This window comes from Helianthus annuus, chromosome 13 (assembly GCF_002127325.2).
Source record: "Helianthus annuus cultivar XRQ/B chromosome 13, HanXRQr2.0-SUNRISE, whole genome shotgun sequence".
NCBI classification, from domain to species: Eukaryota; Viridiplantae; Streptophyta; class Magnoliopsida; order Asterales; family Asteraceae; genus Helianthus; species Helianthus annuus.
Genome location: NC_035445.2, coordinates 15,825,739 through 15,844,878, shown reverse-complemented (window position 1 = coordinate 15,844,878; position 19,140 = coordinate 15,825,739). Strand labels below are relative to the sequence as shown.

Genomic DNA, 19,140 nt, shown 5'->3' with positions numbered 1-19,140 from the left:
TTTCTGACCGCCGAAACCAACCCAATTATACATCTCTAATATATCCCTCATCGAGAAGACAAACAAGAAGTCTTACACCAGTCTCACCCTTTATGTCGCTCTCTCTTGATCCTTCTTGCAATAATAGTATTTGTTTCACTCCTTTCCTTAAAAGTCTAAAACCATTGGCTGCCCGAACACTACGGTTTACACCATTTTTTGTTACAAATAAAAAAAGTATCATACTATATTATTAGCTTTTTAAAGAATAATAGATATGGTTTATTTTAATATTAGCTTATAATCTCGTGTTTTATACGTGTTGAATAAAGAAAAATTAAATAGTTAGTAATAAAGGTTTAATAACTATAAAACAATACTTTTGATACCTTTTTCAAATATCTGAATAATTTTTGTGGTGTGTATGATCAAAATGTATGTGATGTTTATCAATTTTATAAATTTCAATGTATATGATCCATCAATTATAAACTACATCATCAACTTTTCATAAATTGTTAAAAAAACACTTAGTGGTTGAAATATATTTAGTGTTAAATATGAATTGAATAACCATATAAAAGTGGTATCTTTTGTTAAATAAAAAAACATTAGAAAAAAAGAATTAGATTAATTTTAATGAACATGATTTTTAACTTACTGATATTCCGAGACTTAAGTAAAAGCTTTTAAATAAACTTAGTTTATTTGAAAAATCATAAGTAATTTTATATTAAATTTATGTGGTTTATGATATGATAACTATTACTAATTAAAAAAATATGTACTCATCCATACATATAATAAAGTAAATCGTATCAAGGACACGTGTCATTAAATAGGAAGCCCTTTAATGTGTTTTCCCGCCTAAATAGAATTATCAGCACATATTATACTGTAGATAAATACTTTAAATTTCAAATATATCTGCTTTTATAAATCCTAAAATTAAGGAAGTTTAATTTTAAAGTAAATCGTATCAAGGACACGTGTCATTAAATAGGAAGCCCTTTAATGTGTTTTCCCGCCTAAATAGAATTATCAGCACATATTATACTGTAGATAAATACTTTAAATTTCAAATATATCTGCTTTTATAAATCCTAAAATTAAGGAAGTTTAATTTTAAAATTTTGAATTCCTTGAACGTATACTATACATATGTGATTGGTTTTTCCTTTTTATTAAATTTAATTCCCTAATGCTTATTTATTTAATTATCACTTAATCACTTAATCTTTTAATTTATCATTACCTTTTATTAATAATAATAATAGGATAAATTTCATATATACCCTTACAAGCTTGAAAATTTTCATATATGCCCAGCAAAAAGTGAAAAATATCATATACACCCTTACAAAAACCAAAAATATCATATATGTCCTTACAAATAGTTAAAATATCAAAAATACCCAATTTATTAAAAACAATCTAATAAATAGTCAATTTACACTTTTTTCTTAACTTTTAAGTATTCTTATATGTTCATATTTTTATATAACACATTTTAAGCTTAAATTTATTTTTACCCTTTTTTTGTTTTTATTTTTCTATTTTCATATTTTTATATAATACATTTTAAGCTTAAATTTATTTTTACCCTTTTTTTTGTTTTTATTTTTCTATTTTTTTCTATACACAATAGTATTCTCCATATATATAATATTTAAGCTAACTAAATTAAGCTAGAAAAGAGTAAAAATAATATATGAAGTTAAAGGTCATATATGAGATTTCAAAGTAATAGAACGTCTTACTCTCTTATTAAATAATAATATGTTTGCTCCTCTCTCCTTTTAAATCACAATATCAAATCATTATTTTTTCCGCTTCCCCCTATTCTTAACCGATTGAATTATATATTATACAACTTGTGTAATATATGGTTTTATTCAACCTAATACACGGGTTTTTTTATAAATATATTTACCTTTTTATTACTTAATATATTAAATTACATTATATTTATTCAACCCGTGTAATACACGGGGTTCTAACCTAGTAATTAAATATGAGAGAGACGCGAGAAACCAAACACAGAAAATCCTCATGTGTTAACACGTGTCTCATAATTACTTTTGTTATATATTAAATTAATACTAGGCTATAATCCGGAAATTTTCCGGGTAGGAAAATTTAATTTGCAACAAATAAAAGTATAAAAATAACACTTTTAACCTCTAAAGTATCCTCTTTCCCTTTTCTCCACCATAAATTTTTAATTCGGTTTCTTAAACTTTTCTTGTTGTAAAGAGACATAAAAACATACAAAAGTAAGAATGTAAAGTACGCATGTATATTTAGAGCATTTACATTGGAGCCTCTATTCTATATTATATAGAGAAAATAATAGAGGAAACAACAAAAATACCATCACATTGGAATCTCTAATAGAAAAAAAAATTAAAGAAAGTACATGAAACATTTTTGGTCAATGCAATAGAATCACCCATAACATAAGGCATTTAATTTCTTCAAAAAAGCTTGGGCACTTGGGCCACAACCACTAAACTTATGGGTTGTCCAGTGGGTAAATGCCCACCCTCCTTTGTTAATGAATTATCCGCCAATGCCTCTTTGCTAATCTATGCATCAATTACTTGAAAATTAATTAGTAAAAACATTATACACACCGAACAATAGGGCCGATTGGATTTTTTTCTAAAAAAGAGACAATAATTACACCATCAACGTCTAACCTTACCTGTTATACCGCATCCACATGTGTTAAGTCGAGCATATTTGCTGAAGTCACATAAGTGAAATGCAGTATATCACCCGTATTAAGGTCATTCGCTTTCATGAAAAGCAGCCATCCTTCAATCGCATACCTAAAACCTTCGTTTTTTCTGCCGTTTAACATTCTTCACCATGGTTTTCCCCTTGATGTACGTTGATCTGATGCTCCATATTAATATAAAATAATTTAAAACTAAAATAAACAAACCTTATACAAATGACTTTAAGTATAAAAGTAATAATTGTAAACCAAATCGTCCAATACAGTTTGTAATTTCTGAAACCGAGCAACCAAAAGGCTAGAGAAAAACCAAATACATTGTACTTTATATAGTGTGAGGTTTCTGTTGTAGCGAGAAAAACGTTACATGCATCGCGCAAAATATGTATCGCCCACATGTCGTTCACCCATTTTTGTCTTAACATTAGATCTATATGCTTGTGGGTTGTCACTTAGAACAACAGTAGCCTCCAGATTCAATGGATCTTTATGGTTTGGTCCCTGCATATTATGTACACCTTCAGTAGAGAGGGAAAACACCTTGGTAGTGAAATGGATCATTATAAGTACATGTTGGATCAGCCCAACCTACATACGCTTTTTCTTTCTTTACTAAAACTTAACTAATGAGTTAAATAATATAACAAAAGCTATATTGTTACAATAACTATCCACTTAATAGTTAATTCTATTAAAAGGATTTGAGATTTTATATGTATGTATCTATGATCTAAGTATGTAAATCATACGATGATACAATCCATAAGACAATTGTATTTATGTTGAGGGCAGATTTCATGCATTAAAAATCACATCAACTAATCATAGAGGTGACGAAGTAAGTCACATGTATTAAAGATGGGAAATGGGTTCAGGTCAAAGTGGATAACTTTATATGCAGGTCAAAACGGGTGGTTGGGCTGATCCACCAACACTTCAGCATCATTTTTTTAGAAATACGTAAATAATTGATGTATTTGATACAATTAAAAAATATATTATTGGCATTATAATATGTCCTCTAAATAAACTATTGGTGGCTTCGTGAACACATGAATACACGATAAAGATCCACTTTATATATTCAATGTGTTTTGCACATTTGACCCATTATTCAACAAATACACCCATATTTCGCCCGTTTTCATACAAATGAGTTAAAAGGAAAACCTACATTATCGAGTAATGGTCGAAAGGCAAAACCTTAATCCCAATGAATGTTTTGCTTTTCGGGTAATGGTAGAGAGGCAAAACCTTAGTTTAAGAAAACCGATCACTTGATTCCTAACAAAAGATACACAAAATTAATATATATAAATACATAAAACCTATATGTTGCTCAACATAAATAGATCAAAGGTTAACCTTTATGATTCCCCTGCACTTTGTTTCTTTAAAGGTCCGCTCCTATATGCATTTCCAGCCTCTTCTTTTTGTTTTTCCTTTACTTTAAAAAACCTAATTGTGGTTCCTGTAGGAACATAAACGCCATATTTAGACTTGTAGAACGTCTACTTATTTTTAAAACACAGAAAAAGGTAATGCGCCGACACCTAAGAGAAGCCAAAATAAGACTATAAGAGGTAAGCCATATATAGATATATTTATAGTAAATTACAAAGATCGTCCTTTACGTATGTCACTTATTGCAAACTGTGTCATTTATCTTCAATAATTACAGAAAACGTACTCGATGTTTGCAAACCCTTGCAAGTTATGTTCTTTAGCCCTAACTCAGTTAATTTTTATGGTTAAATCTGACCAAATGGACCCCACATGAGGGTATTTTTGTTGTTAAATCTGACCAAATGAACCCCATATGAGAGTAAATCCTTTAATATATTTCAGAATATAAAATTTAATATATTTTAAAAAATATTCTTTTTCAAGCAAAGCAAGCCTCTTTCCAGAATTAGCGTACACCCACATGGCCACTTCTCTTCACTATTAGTGTTGACTTTAGCACTTAACTTCTAAACAAAATCGTTATTAATTTTTTAACTACTCTTAACTATTGTTGTTGACTTTTTTGGTCAACAATACTCAATTTCTAAACAAAATAATTATTAATTCTTTAACTATTTACCATTAGAGATGATATTTAAGATACAAAGATTGTAGAAAATTTTAATGCTTCTGTCCAGAATCAAATTGAGCTTTAAATAACAACTCTTATTAAACTCAGATTGAAAAAACAACATAAGCTGCCTACATAAGTAAAAAACATCCGGATAAACCATACTTAAGTCTTAAACACACACACACATAACACCATCCTTGATTAAGGTCCTATTTAGAGTCGTCATCTCCTAAGTTTTTATAGGAATAAAAGCAAAAGTCATCTATTTAGAGTCGTCATCTCTTAAGTTTTTATAGGAATAAAAGCAAAAGTCATAAAAATATATAATCATGGTGAACACAAAAAGCATAAAACTTCCCTTGAATATGCAATTAAGCTCCCATTTCATTTGATTAAAGACAAAAGAATTCAACCAAGAAAACATTACCAGTAGTTGTTTGCAAATTGCTAAACCTAATCCAGTCCCACCATACTTTGGAGTTGTATCTGCACCAGCTTGCATGTATTTCTTGAATAAATTTGGCAAAACAGTTTCTGACATCATAGTAATAAAATAAACCACAATTAATGCAGGAATAAAAACCCCATATCTCATAACTTAATAATTCAAACAACTAAAATAGTCGCCAACTTGACAAAATAAAATTTTAAAACGTACTATCCTGGTATCTTTAACATCACAACATATCCACACAACAGTTTCATGTGAATGTGATTCATAATCCTCGTGTCCATTCTTTGCCGAGTCTTCATTTATCTTAGGTTCCAACTGACATTCAGGATATGGGTGACTTGTTATAAAATGAGTACGACACAATTTGATGTATGTTTTATGAATCGGAAAGTGATAAAAAACTTAAATAAAAGTTACCAAAATCTTATTTTGTCTTTTTACCCATCGAGTGCTCGCCTGCCAAAACAAAACAAACAACGTAAAATCATGAGTCAAACAAAAGACCATCAACCCATTTGACTTTCATGACCCCTTTGACGTGCTTCCTTTTTAGTTAATTCTTAAGCGTAATTTATTGGCCCGTAAAAGAAAAAAAACCCATGTCAATCCGCTTTTAGATAAAAGAGTCAAAACAACCATGTCTAAATTTATATATCATATTTTAATATTTCGAATGACTTATCACCAACGTTTGTTTTGAACAATTTTACCGTAATGCGATAAAGCTATATCCAATGGTTATCAAATGCAATCCCATGCATTTACTCTGACCTTGCCATACTTCATGGACTCAATTACTGATAATTAAGTCCAAATACACGTAATCGTATAATTAAACTGTGATTTGGTCGTACGGGTTAAGCAATAATTTTCTCGGTTGTCACAGTTAGGCTAGCTCAAACCACTTTTTCTATAAACCATAACTTTTATAGATTATCTGGATTTCCAAAAATAATACATACTAAAATACACTTTTGGCAGCTTTCAATCCTTCTAGCTATTTTCTGCTTCCCCGTTTGACCTGTTGTAAAGATAGAACACTACCCAATCAACTAAATTATTAAAAAACGAATAAAAAATTCTGCATACAGTTATGCTTTGATCTTAAACTGAGAGGAAAAAAAAAAGAAATTATACCTTGATGCCAACACAAATTTTCTTAAGAATGAGAGTGGCTAAGGCCTCACTTTCAATATCTTCGGCTATAATCAGCAGTGATTTTTGATTCTGAAATGCATAAAAATAGTAAAGAAGTGGTCCATAAATAGCAAAAAAAAATATTTATCATATGCTATTGCAAATAAAATTACCTTTCAATACCAACTATAGAACTTTAAAGATGACGTTTGTCACACCCCCAAAATCCACCTGCGGATAACACCCGCTTCGAGGGCGTGACCGACCAGGATCCAGCCACCAATTATACCGAATACTTAAGTTGATAACAAAAGTAATACTTACTATTCATAAGCTTAGCAAATATTAAGTTCAGAGTTTTAAAGTTTTAAGTTCCAAAACAGTATTAAGTAGCGGAAGCATAAGTAAGGTAGTTTAAAACAAAGTTCATGTTTCAAAATAAGGTAACACCCAACACAAGGGTGAACAGACACTACACGTTCCCAAGCTGCAAGCTCCATCGTCACTGGTTACCTGCAAAGCATGCAGTAAAGGGTCAACAATAATGCTGAGTGAGTTCACTAGTTGTCCAGTTTTAATTACCAAAAACTTTGTTTCACCGGTTAATTTATCCGTTTATACATGCCCTGGGGAGCTACCCCAAAAGTTAGCGACTAAACTGTTTTTCCAATACCGAACACTAGGTAACCGTTGCGTATCCGCAGGATGCCCCGATGTCAATGTTCTATCATCATTGACGAATTTCTGAGTACATTAGTTCACGACCGTCCCAAACCAGGGCACGGTGTGAGGCTGGTAAACACCTAAATAGCGCTATCAACTAATAACCCGTTCGCCTAACCCGGCGACTAATCGGTATTTGTAGTAGGGACTTGAGTGATAGAGTTTCGTTTAGTGCCGTTAGTTGCAATCCGTATAAACAGTAATTAACCAAAAGGTTTCCCAATACCCGGGAAGGAAAAGTAAGTTTTGTTCCCGAAAACTAGGGAAGGTATGTGAATAGTATCCCCTTTTACCAGGGGATAGGATTGTTTCAGTCTCGTGTCCCAAACCACCGGGACGCATGCTTTTTAAGTTGTGAACTCACCTTGGGTTGCTCGGTAGGTTTAGGTTACTTGTCAATCACGTTGGTCACCACGTCCTAACATGGTTACCGGTATAGGTCAGGTTCGGTGTACAAACATTCACGTAAAACACATACTGGCACGTAACATACATACAGGTAAACAGTCATGGGGTTATTGGGCCAGCCCTAACAGTAACACAGTCAAACAGAACACAGCATCACAAAGTCCATTTAACAGATAGTCCAACACAGAATGGCCCAATAACTAAAATGAACAGCCCACTCGCAACCAGCTGGTCTCGAGTCGCAACCAGGTGGTTTCGACTTGTCATGCTTTGGTTGCGAGTCGTAACCGTGGTCTCGAGTCATCATGCTGTGGTTGCGAGTCGCAACCGACGTAGTCTCGAGTCGCAATCACGTGGTTTCGACTTGTCATGCTTTGGTTGCGAGTCGCAACGGTGTGGTTTCGAGTCGGAATGCTGTGGTTGCGAGTCGTAATGCCGTCGTTGCGAGTCGTAATCTGTCACTTTCATGAACACGTGATGATGCAGATATGACAGTCCAAATTGTACCGAGAATTCAGACCCAAATCCGGAAACTACCAATAAGGTTTCTACAAACACTTTTCCTCATTTGACTAGTAGTAAAAATAGATCAAACTTTGCCTTATTTGAAATCTTCAACCCACATTCAACAAGTTCATCCTATGTTCATAATTTCTAGGGTTTTCATGCCAACATAATCACACATTTTTGGACCGAAAATCACCTATTTCTAACAAGATTAATATGCAAGAACAAGTAAAACATACACTTAGTGGCATTAACATAACTCGGTTGGCCCTAAACATCCTTAAGCCATTATTCCATAACCATTTAAGCATGTTAGCAAGTATCATACATAAGGTTTAACACATATAGTTAAAACTTCACAATCTTCCTAAAATCATGCATAGTATTTCTTAACCAAGCATAATATTTCTAACCAAACATGCATAAAAATCTAGTTCATACAACAATATAAACCCTATGCACATAATAATCACTAACCGGTTGAAAAGGAGAAGAATGAGCCGAAATAAAGGAAGAAGCCGAGGAGATGAAGTGTCCGAGTTTAGTGGTGATGAACTTGTCCGAGTTTCTTGTCCGGGATCCAAGCTTGAACCGAAAAGAGAAGGAGAGAAGTGGTGTTTGGAGAGGGTTTCTAGTGAGAGAGTTTAAGGGGTGTGTTGGTGTGTAAAATGAAAGAAGTGGGGGAAAGGTGGGATATATATACAAGGGGTGTTTTCGGGTTGGGCTTGGGGTTTCGGCCCAAACCGGTTTCGGCTCAACGGCCCACTCGCAACCGCCCGGTTGCGAGTCATGGTCTCGACTCACGTATATTTATATTTAATACGTACATTCAACACACATATCATGCACAAAGGTCACGTTTTCATTTAATAATATTCATATATGCACAAAATATTACAAGGTGATCGTTCGGAAAAACCTCGAGTGTCACATTATCCCCAAGTTTTAAGAACTTTCGTCCCGAAAGTTGAAGCAGCCACTGCCAAGCTAGCGTGTTTCAACGGGGTGTCACATCATCCCCCCGTTAGTTTGGAATTTCGTCCCGAAATTCGGTTGTAGCTTCAGTGCTGGGGTTTTCGTTTGGGAATAACTGGGGATACTTGGACTTCATCTGGTCCTCCCGCTCCCAGGTAAACTCTGGGCCGCGCCGTGAGTTCCAACGAACTCGCACAAGGGGTATCTGGCTACGTTTGAGGGTTTTGATTTCTCGATCCGTGATCTCAATCGGTTCCTCAGTAAAGTGTAGCTGTTCATCAATCGTCAGTTCCTTAAAAGGAATCACAAGTGTTTCATCCGACAAACACTTCTTCAGGTTAGATACGTGAAAAACGTTGTGCACTGCACTCAGCTCTACAGGCAGATTTAATCTATAAGCAACCTTACCGATTTTCTCGGTAATTTCGAATGGTCCAACATACCGTGGATTCAGCTTGCCTCGTTTACCGAAACGGACCACACCCTTCCAGGGTGAGACTTTTAGTAGAACCCGGTCCCCGACCTGGAATTCTAATGGTCTCTTACGCTTGTCAGCGTATCTTTTCTGACGGTCACGAGCTGCCGCCATGCGCTGCCTGATCTGGGAAATCTTTTCCGTTGTGTCCACCACTAGTTCTGGGCCTGTGAGTTGACTATCACCGACTTCCGCCCAGCAAAGAGGTGATCGGCATTTACGACCGTACAATGCCTCAAAAGGTGCCGCCTGAATACTAGTGTGATAGCTGTTATTGTAGGAGAATTCCACCAACGGTAGATGCTTCTCCCAGTTCTTGCCAAAATCGATCACACATGCTCTAAGCATGTCTTCCAGGGTTTGGATGGTGCGTTCAGACTGCCCATCCGTTTGCGGGTGGTAAGCGGTGCTCATGTCCAAACGTGAGCCAAAGGATTTGTGCATAGCTTGCCACAATTCGGAAGTAAAACGAGCGTCTCGGTCGGAAATAATAGAAGTTGGCACCCCGTGCCTGGAGACTACTTCCTTCAAATAGATTTCTGCCAAGGTAGAAAACTTGTCTGTTTCCTTAATGGCCAGAAAGTGTGCAGACTTAGTCAAACGATCTACTATTACCCAAATAGTATCATTCCCGCGTTGAGATCTAGGTAGCCCTGTAACAAAATCCATAGAAATCTGTTCCCATTTCCATTTCGGGATTTCGGGTTGCTGTAGTAGGCCTGCTGGTTTCTGATACTCGATCTTGACTCTTGCGCAGGTCAAACATTTGCCAACATAGGCGGCTATGTGGGCTTTCATGCCAGGCCACCAGTATGTGGTTTTCAAGTCGTGGTACATCTTATCTGCACCAGGATGTACTGAATAACGGGATTTATGAGCTTCGTCCATCACAAGCTCTCGTAGGTCTCCGTAAAGTGGGACCCAAATGCGCCCTGCCACATAGTAGGCGCCGTCCTCTTTCTGTTCTAGTTGCTGTCTCGATCCTCGCAGGGACTCAGCCCTGATGTTTTCCGGTTTCAGAGCTTCAACCTGAGCATTTCGAATCTGGGTAGGGAGACTAGACTGGATGGTAAGTTGCAATGCTCGCACGCGCCGTGGTATAGTGTCCTTTCGGCTGAGGGCGTCTGCCACGACATTGGCCTTGCCCGGATGATACTTAATGGCGCATTCATAATCATTCAGAAGTTCAACCCATCGACGTTGACGCATGTTTAATTCCTTCTGCTTAAAGATATGCTCGAGACTCCTGTGATCGGTGTAGATGGTGCACTTGGTACCGTACAGGTAATGTCTCCATATCTTAAGCGCAAATATCACTGCTCCCAGTTCCAAATCATGCGTTGTGTAGTTCCTTTCGTGTGTCTTAAGTTGTCGAGAGGCGTAAGCAATAACTTTCTCGCGTTGCATCAACACACAACCGAGCCCATGAATAGACGCATCGCAGTAAACCACAAAGTCGTCCGTTCCTTCAGGTAACGATAGAATAGGAGCGCTGCAGAGGTTATCCTTTAATTTCTGAAAAGCAGATTCCTGCGCTTCATTCCACTTGTAGGTGACGCCTTTCTGAGTGAGCGTAGTGAGGGGTTGCGCAATCTTTGAGAATCCTTGAATGAATCTGCGGTAGTAACCTGCCAATCCCAAGAATTGGCGAACTTCAGTCGGAGTCTTAGGGGTAGGCCAATTCTTTATAGAGTCGATCTTAGCTGGGTCGACGTGGATTCCATCCTTGTTAACCACGTGCCCAAGGAAATGGACTTCTCGAAGCCAGAAGTCGCATTTCGAGAACTTGGCATACAGTTGCTCGTTGCGAAGGAGTTCGAGGATAAGGCGTAGGTGCTGTTCATGCTCTTCCTGACTTTTCGAGTAGATCAAGATGTCATCTATAAATACGATCACAAATTTGTCGAGGTAGGGTTTGCATACCCGGTTCATGAGATCCATGAACACTGCAGGGGCGTTGGTCATTCCAAAGGGCATAACGAGGAATTCATAATGACCATAACGAGTTCTGAATGCAGTCTTGGAAATATCTTCATTACGGACCCTTAACTGATGGTAGCCTGATCGCAGGTCAATCTTAGAGTAGTAGCTCGATCCTTGCAGTTGGTCAAACAAATCGTCGATTCGCGGGAGAGGGTAACGATTCTTGATGGTAACCTTGTTCAACTCACGGTAGTCAATGCACATTCGGAACGTGCCATCCTTCTTCTTAACAAAGAGTACCGGTGCTCCCCAGGGTGATGAACTAGGGCGAATAAACCCTTTATCCAAAAGTTCCTGTAGTTGTGTCGAGAGTTCCTTCAATTCTGCGGGGGCTAGTCGATAAGGTGCACGAGCTATAGGCGCTGCTCCGGGAGCTAGCTCGATTTGGAATTCGACCTGACGATGGGGAGGGAGTCCAGGTAATTCCTCAGGAAACACCTCGGGATAGTCACGCACTACTGGAAAGTCTTCGATCCTCTTCTCCTTTTCCTGCGTGTTGGTGACGAGTGCTAAGATAGCGGTGTGCCCTTTTCGTAAACACTTCTGGGCCTTCAAGAACGAGATAATGCCGGAGATTTCTCCACTTTTGCCACCTTGTACAATGAGGGGTCTGCCAGAACGGCGAGGTATACGAACTGCTTTCTCTTGACAAAGGATCTCAGCGCGATGCTTGGATAACCAATCCATACCAATAACGACGTCGAAGCTTCCGAGAGTAACAGGGAAAAGATCGATAGTAAAGGTCTGACCAGACAACTCTAGTTTGCAGCCTTTGACAACATGTGAGGCCTCGATGTTTCTACCATTGGCTATCTCGACGATATGAGGAGAACTTAGTAACGAGAGCGGACGCTTAAGCTTCTTACTAATACGTAGGGATACATAACTAGCATCGGCACCGGAATCAAATAACACAGAAACATAACGATCATCGAGTAGGAACTTACCCGCCACGACATTGGGGTCATTCCTTGCTTCGCCAGCTCCAATCACGAAAGCTCTTCCTCTTGCACCATTCCCAGCATTGTTGTTCTGATTGTTGTTCCCAGCTCCCTGATTATTGTTGCGGTTCTGATTCAGTTCAGGGCAATCCTTCTTAAAGTGCCCCTCAGCTCCACACTTAAAACATGCCCTGTTGTTTCCCTGCTGCTGTTGCTGTTGGGGTTGTTGCTGATTCTGTCTAGCTGGGAACTGACTTCGACAATCCTTGGCGTCGTGCCCCATCTTGTGGCATCGCTGACACTGGCCCTTGTTACATGCCCCATTGTGGTGCTTGTTACACTTGTTGCACTTAGGGTAGCTTCCCCGGTAGCCACCCTGTTGCTGGGTGCCTTTGTTGTTTTCAGTTTTCCTTTGCTGTGCTGGGGCCTGAGTGGGGTTAGCATCCTTGCTTTGACTTCCTTCCCACTTACGCTTGCTGTCACTAGAAGTTCCGACAGTAGCACTGATCCTTTTGGGCAACCTGCCCTCTTCCACGGCCTGATCAGTAAGTTTGTGAGCAAGTCGAACAATTGGCTGAATGGTAGTGTGGTTGGCTGAAGTTACATGGCTTCGAATCTCTGGAGCCAAACCCTTGATGTACAGTTCGATCCTTCGGTACATAGGTCGAGACATGTTTGGGCAAAGAGCAGCATAGTCATTGGACAGCTTGGTGTAAGTTTCAATTTCCGACCCAACCATCTTGAGCTCATAGTACTCGTTCTCAAGCTTGTGGATGTCATCCCGGTGACAGTATTCATCTTTGATCATATCCTTGAAATCCTCCCATGCGGTAGCATTAGCAGTTTCCAAACCAAACATCTGAATCTGCGCCTTCCACCAAGAAAGCGCGCTTCCTTCAAGCGTAGCAGTAGCAAACTTCACCCAGTTCGCAGGGGGACACTCGCAAACAGCAAAAACAGCTTCAATTTTCTCAATCCAATGCAGAAGACCTATGGCACCCTCAGTGCCGTTGAAAGGGAGAGGCTTGCAATCCATGAAAGTTTTGAAAGTACACACGGGTGGTTGCGCAGGTGCATGCTGACCTATAGGGTGAGCTGCGAAAGCTGCAGCCACGGTGTTGAGCAGGTTAGTGAACTGAGCCTGCGTCATGTTAATGTTTCCCCTTCCGCGTCCACTCATTGTCTTCATAACCAGAAAACACAGTATGAGTGCGATGCCGTAGTGTAACGAGAATGAGATAGAAGAGAGAGGTGTATCTATCTAGTTTAGGCACACTAGTACGTATAGCATAACAGGAAACATAAAGCAAACAAGTAAACACTGGTCCGAGCTATGAGGTCAAATGTGTCGAGCCTTGCACTTGGAGTGTAGTGTCGTCGCGAGTCACGGGTTATAGTCTGGTTTTCTCCAAAAAGATTTTTCCCCTTTTAAAACCAAGTTCACTATAACCAATGGCTCTGATACCAATCTGTCACACCCCCAAAATCCACCTGCGGATAACACCCGCTTCGAGGGCGTGACCGACCAGGATCCAGCCACCAATTATACCGAATACTTAAGTTGATAACAAAAGTAATACTTACTATTCATAAGCTTAGCAAATATTAAGTTCAGAGTTTTAAAGTTTTAAGTTCCAAAACAGTATTAAGTAGCGGAAGCATAAGTAAGGTAGTTTAAAACAAAGTTCATGTTTCAAAATAAGGTAACACCCAACACAAGGGTGAACAGACACTACACGTTCCCAAGCTGCAAGCTCCATCGTCACTGGTTACCTGCAAAGCATGCAGTAAAGGGTCAACAATAATGCTGAGTGAGTTCACTAGTTGTCCAGTTTTAATTACCAAAAACTTTGTTTCACCGGTTAATTTATCCGTTTATACATGCCCTGGGGAGCTACCCCAAAAGTTAGCGACTAAACTGTTTTTCCAATACCGAACACTAGGTAACCGTTGCGTATCCGCAGGATGCCCCGATGTCAATGTTCTATCATCATTGACGAATTTCTGAGTACATTAGTTCACGACCGTCCCAAACCAGGGCACGGTGTGAGGCTGGTAAACACCTAAATAGCGCTATCAACTAATAACCCGTTCGCCTAACCCGGCGACTAATCGGTATTTGTAGTAGGGACTTGAGTGATAGAGTTTCGTTTAGTGCCGTTAGTTGCAATCCGTATAAACAGTAATTAACCAAAAGGTTTCCCAATACCCGGGAAGGAAAAGTAAGTTTTGTTCCCGAAAACTAGGGAAGGTATGTGAATAGTATCCCCTTTTACCAGGGGATAGGATTGTTTCAGTCTCGTGTCCCAAACCACCGGGACGCATGCTTTTTAAGTTGTGAACTCACCTTGGGTTGCTCGGTAGGTTTAGGTTACTTGTCAATCACGTTGGTCACCACGTCCTAACATGGTTACCGGTATAGGTCAGGTTCGGTGTACAAACATTCACGTAAAACACATACTGGCACGTAACATACATACAGGTAAACAGTCATGGGGTTATTGGGCCAGCCCTAACAGTAACACAGTCAAACAGAACACAGCATCACAAAGTCCATTTAACAGATAGTCCAACACAGAATGGCCCAATAACTAAAATGAACAGCCCACTCGCAACCAGCTGGTCTCGAGTCGCAACCAGGTGGTTTCGACTTGTCATGCTTTGGTTGCGAGTCGTAACCGTGGTCTCGAGTCATCATGCTGTGGTTGCGAGTCGCAACCGACGTAGTCTCGAGTCGCAATCACGTGGTTTCGACTTGTCATGCTTTGGTTGCGAGTCGCAACGGTGTGGTTTCGAGTCGGAATGCTGTGGTTGCGAGTCGTAATGCCGTCGTTGCGAGTCGTAATCTGTCACTTTCATGAACACGTGATGATGCAGATATGACAGTCCAAATTGTACCGAGAATTCAGACCCAAATCCGGAAACTACCAATAAGGTTTCTACAAACACTTTTCCTCATTTGACTAGTAGTAAAAATAGATCAAACTTTGCCTTATTTGAAATCTTCAACCCACATTCAACAAGTTCATCCTATGTTCATAATTTCTAGGGTTTTCATGCCAACATAATCACACATTTTTGGACCGAAAATCACCTATTTCTAACAAGATTAATATGCAAGAACAAGTAAAACATACACTTAGTGGCATTAACATAACTCGGTTGGCCCTAAACATCCTTAAGCCATTATTCCATAACCATTTAAGCATGTTAGCAAGTATCATACATAAGGTTTAACACATATAGTTAAAACTTCACAATCTTCCTAAAATCATGCATAGTATTTCTTAACCAAGCATAATATTTCTAACCAAACATGCATAAAAATCTAGTTCATACAACAATATAAACCCTATGCACATAATAATCACTAACCGGTTGAAAAGGAGAAGAATGAGCCGAAATAAAGGAAGAAGCCGAGGAGATGAAGTGTCCGAGTTTAGTGGTGATGAACTTGTCCGAGTTTCTTGTCCGGGATCCAAGCTTGAACCGAAAAGAGAAGGAGAGAAGTGGTGTTTGGAGAGGGTTTCTAGTGAGAGAGTTTAAGGGGTGTGTTGGTGTGTAAAATGAAAGAAGTGGGGGAAAGGTGGGATATATATACAAGGGGTGTTTTCGGGTTGGGCTTGGGGTTTCGGCCCAAACCGGTTTCGGCTCAACGGCCCACTCGCAACCGCCCGGTTGCGAGTCATGGTCTCGACTCACGTATATTTATATTTAATACGTACATTCAACACACATATCATGCACAAAGGTCACGTTTTCATTTAATAATATTCATATATGCACAAAATATTACAAGGTGATCGTTCGGAAAAACCTCGAGTGTCACAACGTTTAAGCTGGATATTTCTTTCTCATGTATTAAAAAACCAAAGGGTCAACTTGCAAGCAAAGCCACTGGATGCTTTGCCTCTATTTTAGATATGAGATTTATGATATCTTCTATCTCATGCTCATCCATTTTTAAAGAATTATTAAGACAACATTGGTAGATATCAATTCAATCATTTTATAAGGGTAGATCATAAAGAAACTAACCTGCAGGTATGTACCTTTGCGAGACATACAACCTACCTTAATTGCAACATCCTTCCAAGTAGAAAAAACTGTTAGTTGTATATTAAAAAAAGAACATATAAAAACATCAATTTAAGAATTTGACAAAGAAGTATTTGTAGCCAACAGAAAGCTACTAATTTATTTCTAGATAAATCATGAAAATAACCAAGAACTAATGAGTAGGTACTCGTATTGATCCACAAAAAAAAAAATATCAATATTTTAGAAAAAATAAGAAGTATATCTTGAAAAGATGATACGAAAAGCACCCTTAATTCCTAAAAGTTTTAAAAAGAATACAATAGCATAATTATGAGATTCTGCTTCCAAAAGCTGGAATATCCCACGGACACAATTTTTTTGAAATTATTTGACCCGTTTGAGATTATACCCAAACCAAAATGGACATTGCCCAAAGGAGATGTAGGCATTTCCAACTTGACCCACATCCCATTTTATAGAGTAAAAAATTATTTGACCCGTTTGAGATTATACCCAAACCAAAATGACTCATTCGCAATAAAAAGAGTTGAGCATGAATCTCTAATTCTAACTTGCATAATCACAAAAAAGAACATAAGCATTAGTAACATACCTCAGCATGTATTTGGAATCATAGGAGTGTTTTTAGTTAAGGCATAATAGGTGTTCATTTCCAAGCCAGATCCATATCATGTGCTCATGTTTAATGCATGGAAGTGACTTTATCTTCATGGTGACAAATGTTGTAGAAGGCATTTTCTCACATTTCCCATCTTTAGAGTACTCCCACCCTAAAGAACAAATGAAACATGAGTTTGTTTCATTCACAATTTGTTAACATCACACTCTATCTGTAGATTCTATGTGACATGTACAAATGGGCACACTATGTTTATTTGATTGAACATTTGAGATCAAGCTTCATTTGTATGCTAAATCTATATGATCTACTCATAAATCCATAAAAACCCACTTCAATTATCAAATGTTGCACATAAATTTTCAATCTTTATCCTCTCGGAACCGGTTAAAAGATCACGAACCAACAAACACACTATCTGCATAATAACAAAACTGCTCGTACCCAAAAAATAATAAAAAATCAATATAACAAACAATTTAAATGAGTGATACGATTACTAATCATAACAGAAATTAAAAACGACGAACCTAACCCACATAACAAAAAATAAAAACATACAAACAAATAAGGAGAGAAGATTGCACCGTCGAGATGAAGATCAAAGATTTGAATGAATGAATAATATCATAGAGATAAAGCCTGTAAATGAGCGATACGATTACTAATTATAACAAAACGAGTAATAATTACAAAAGGTGTGGTGGTAGACAAAATAAACCCTAATTAACAGAACACATATTCACGATGTTACCGTAAATCTTCAATTTGATTACAAATCTTTATAAATCTACTCGGAATTAAGATCAGAAAAGTATAACTGGTTCGTAATTGAGGAGATACGAACTTCAAGTGAAAAATTAATGGCGATTTTGGGAATTATGGAAGAGGATAGGATCTTGTTCAATTTTGTATATGCATATGAAGATCGAAAATTTGAAGATGGAGATCAACAGGTGGCTGCAATGTAAAATGGAAATGAAGAATTGAAAAACCTTAAGCATTTGGAGCGTATAATCGATTGAAAAGCAAAACTCGATCTTAATCCAAGGCTGCACAGAAAATAAACCCTAATTAAATCTTAACCCATACATCAGGCTGTAAAAATTGATGGACAAAGACAATACCTATAAAATTTGGATGATGAATCAACGTAGAAGAAGAACAGGCGTTTGGGTCACACATTGATGGAGCAGCATCTAAGAGCCATGGAGAATAGAGAAGCGACAGAGAGATGGAGAAGAAATCTTAATTGTGTTTGTGTTTTGATCTAAGATCCATGGAGAATAGAGAAGCGACAGAGAGATGAGAAGAAACCCTAATTGTGTTTGCGTTTTGAAAAGGTGGAAGTGGGTGATCCATTAGTCCGATCCAAATGACATCCGGATCCCGCGTCCATTTTGATTTTGGTTTGTGTTTTAAGAATCTGGTTTGTGTATTGAGAATTGAGATGATTCCCTCCCAAAATCACCTTCTAATCCACCATAACATGCCACATAAGCAAAATTGCTCCATCATCCAATGACACATGGCCCAAATCATCTCATTTATTAATATATATATATATATATATATATAGATATATATAATTAAGTATTGATAAATTTGTTAGTCTATTTACATGAATTATGGTTAGTTGTTTAATAAGAAAAGAGAGAATCATAAATATGCTACTTTTTTGTAATTCTATGATATGTCACACTATCTGTTTTATATCCGTGATTTGTCAAAAAACATGTATTGTATAGTAATATAGTATAGGTGAAGTATAGGTTTTGTATGAACATATAGGTATAGTGTAGAATAGATGTAGTATATGTGTAGTATAAGACCTTATATAGACCTGTATGCGTAGTATAGATATTGTATATGCTTATAGTTGTAGTATAGTATAATATACTAAACTATAGTATCATATGTAACATTTATTATATAATGTTCAAAAATTAGGAAATTTTTAGTTATAATTTTCTAGTGGAAGGAATTTATTTAAAGGTATTTTGTTTGTATAATGTATTTCAAGTGTTTTTTGTTTGTTTAATGGATTCAATACG

General features: G+C 37.5%; 1 long non-coding RNA gene across 3 annotated transcripts; it reads right to left on the bottom strand.

Moving 5' to 3' along the window:
- Positions 1-3,781: 3,781 nt before the first annotated feature.
- LOC110897529 lies at positions 3,782-18,421 on the bottom strand. Of its 3 annotated transcripts, XR_002568723.2 has the most exons (12): positions 18,214-18,421; positions 18,082-18,138; positions 17,674-17,728; positions 17,060-17,237; positions 16,444-16,494; positions 6,394-6,483; positions 6,219-6,277; positions 5,674-5,712; positions 5,461-5,571; positions 5,230-5,336; positions 4,088-4,193; positions 3,782-4,006 (listed from the first exon to the last, which is right to left on the bottom strand). It is a non-coding gene; the product is annotated as an uncharacterized LOC110897529 (long non-coding RNA). The 3 variants fall into 3 exon arrangements; XR_002568724.2 differs by lacking the exon at positions 17,674-17,728 and having other exon boundaries at positions 18,214-18,419; XR_002568725.2 differs by lacking the exons at positions 16,444-16,494; positions 17,060-17,237; positions 17,674-17,728; positions 18,082-18,138; positions 18,214-18,421 and adding an exon at positions 6,567-6,604.
- Positions 18,422-19,140: the final 719 nt, after the last annotated feature.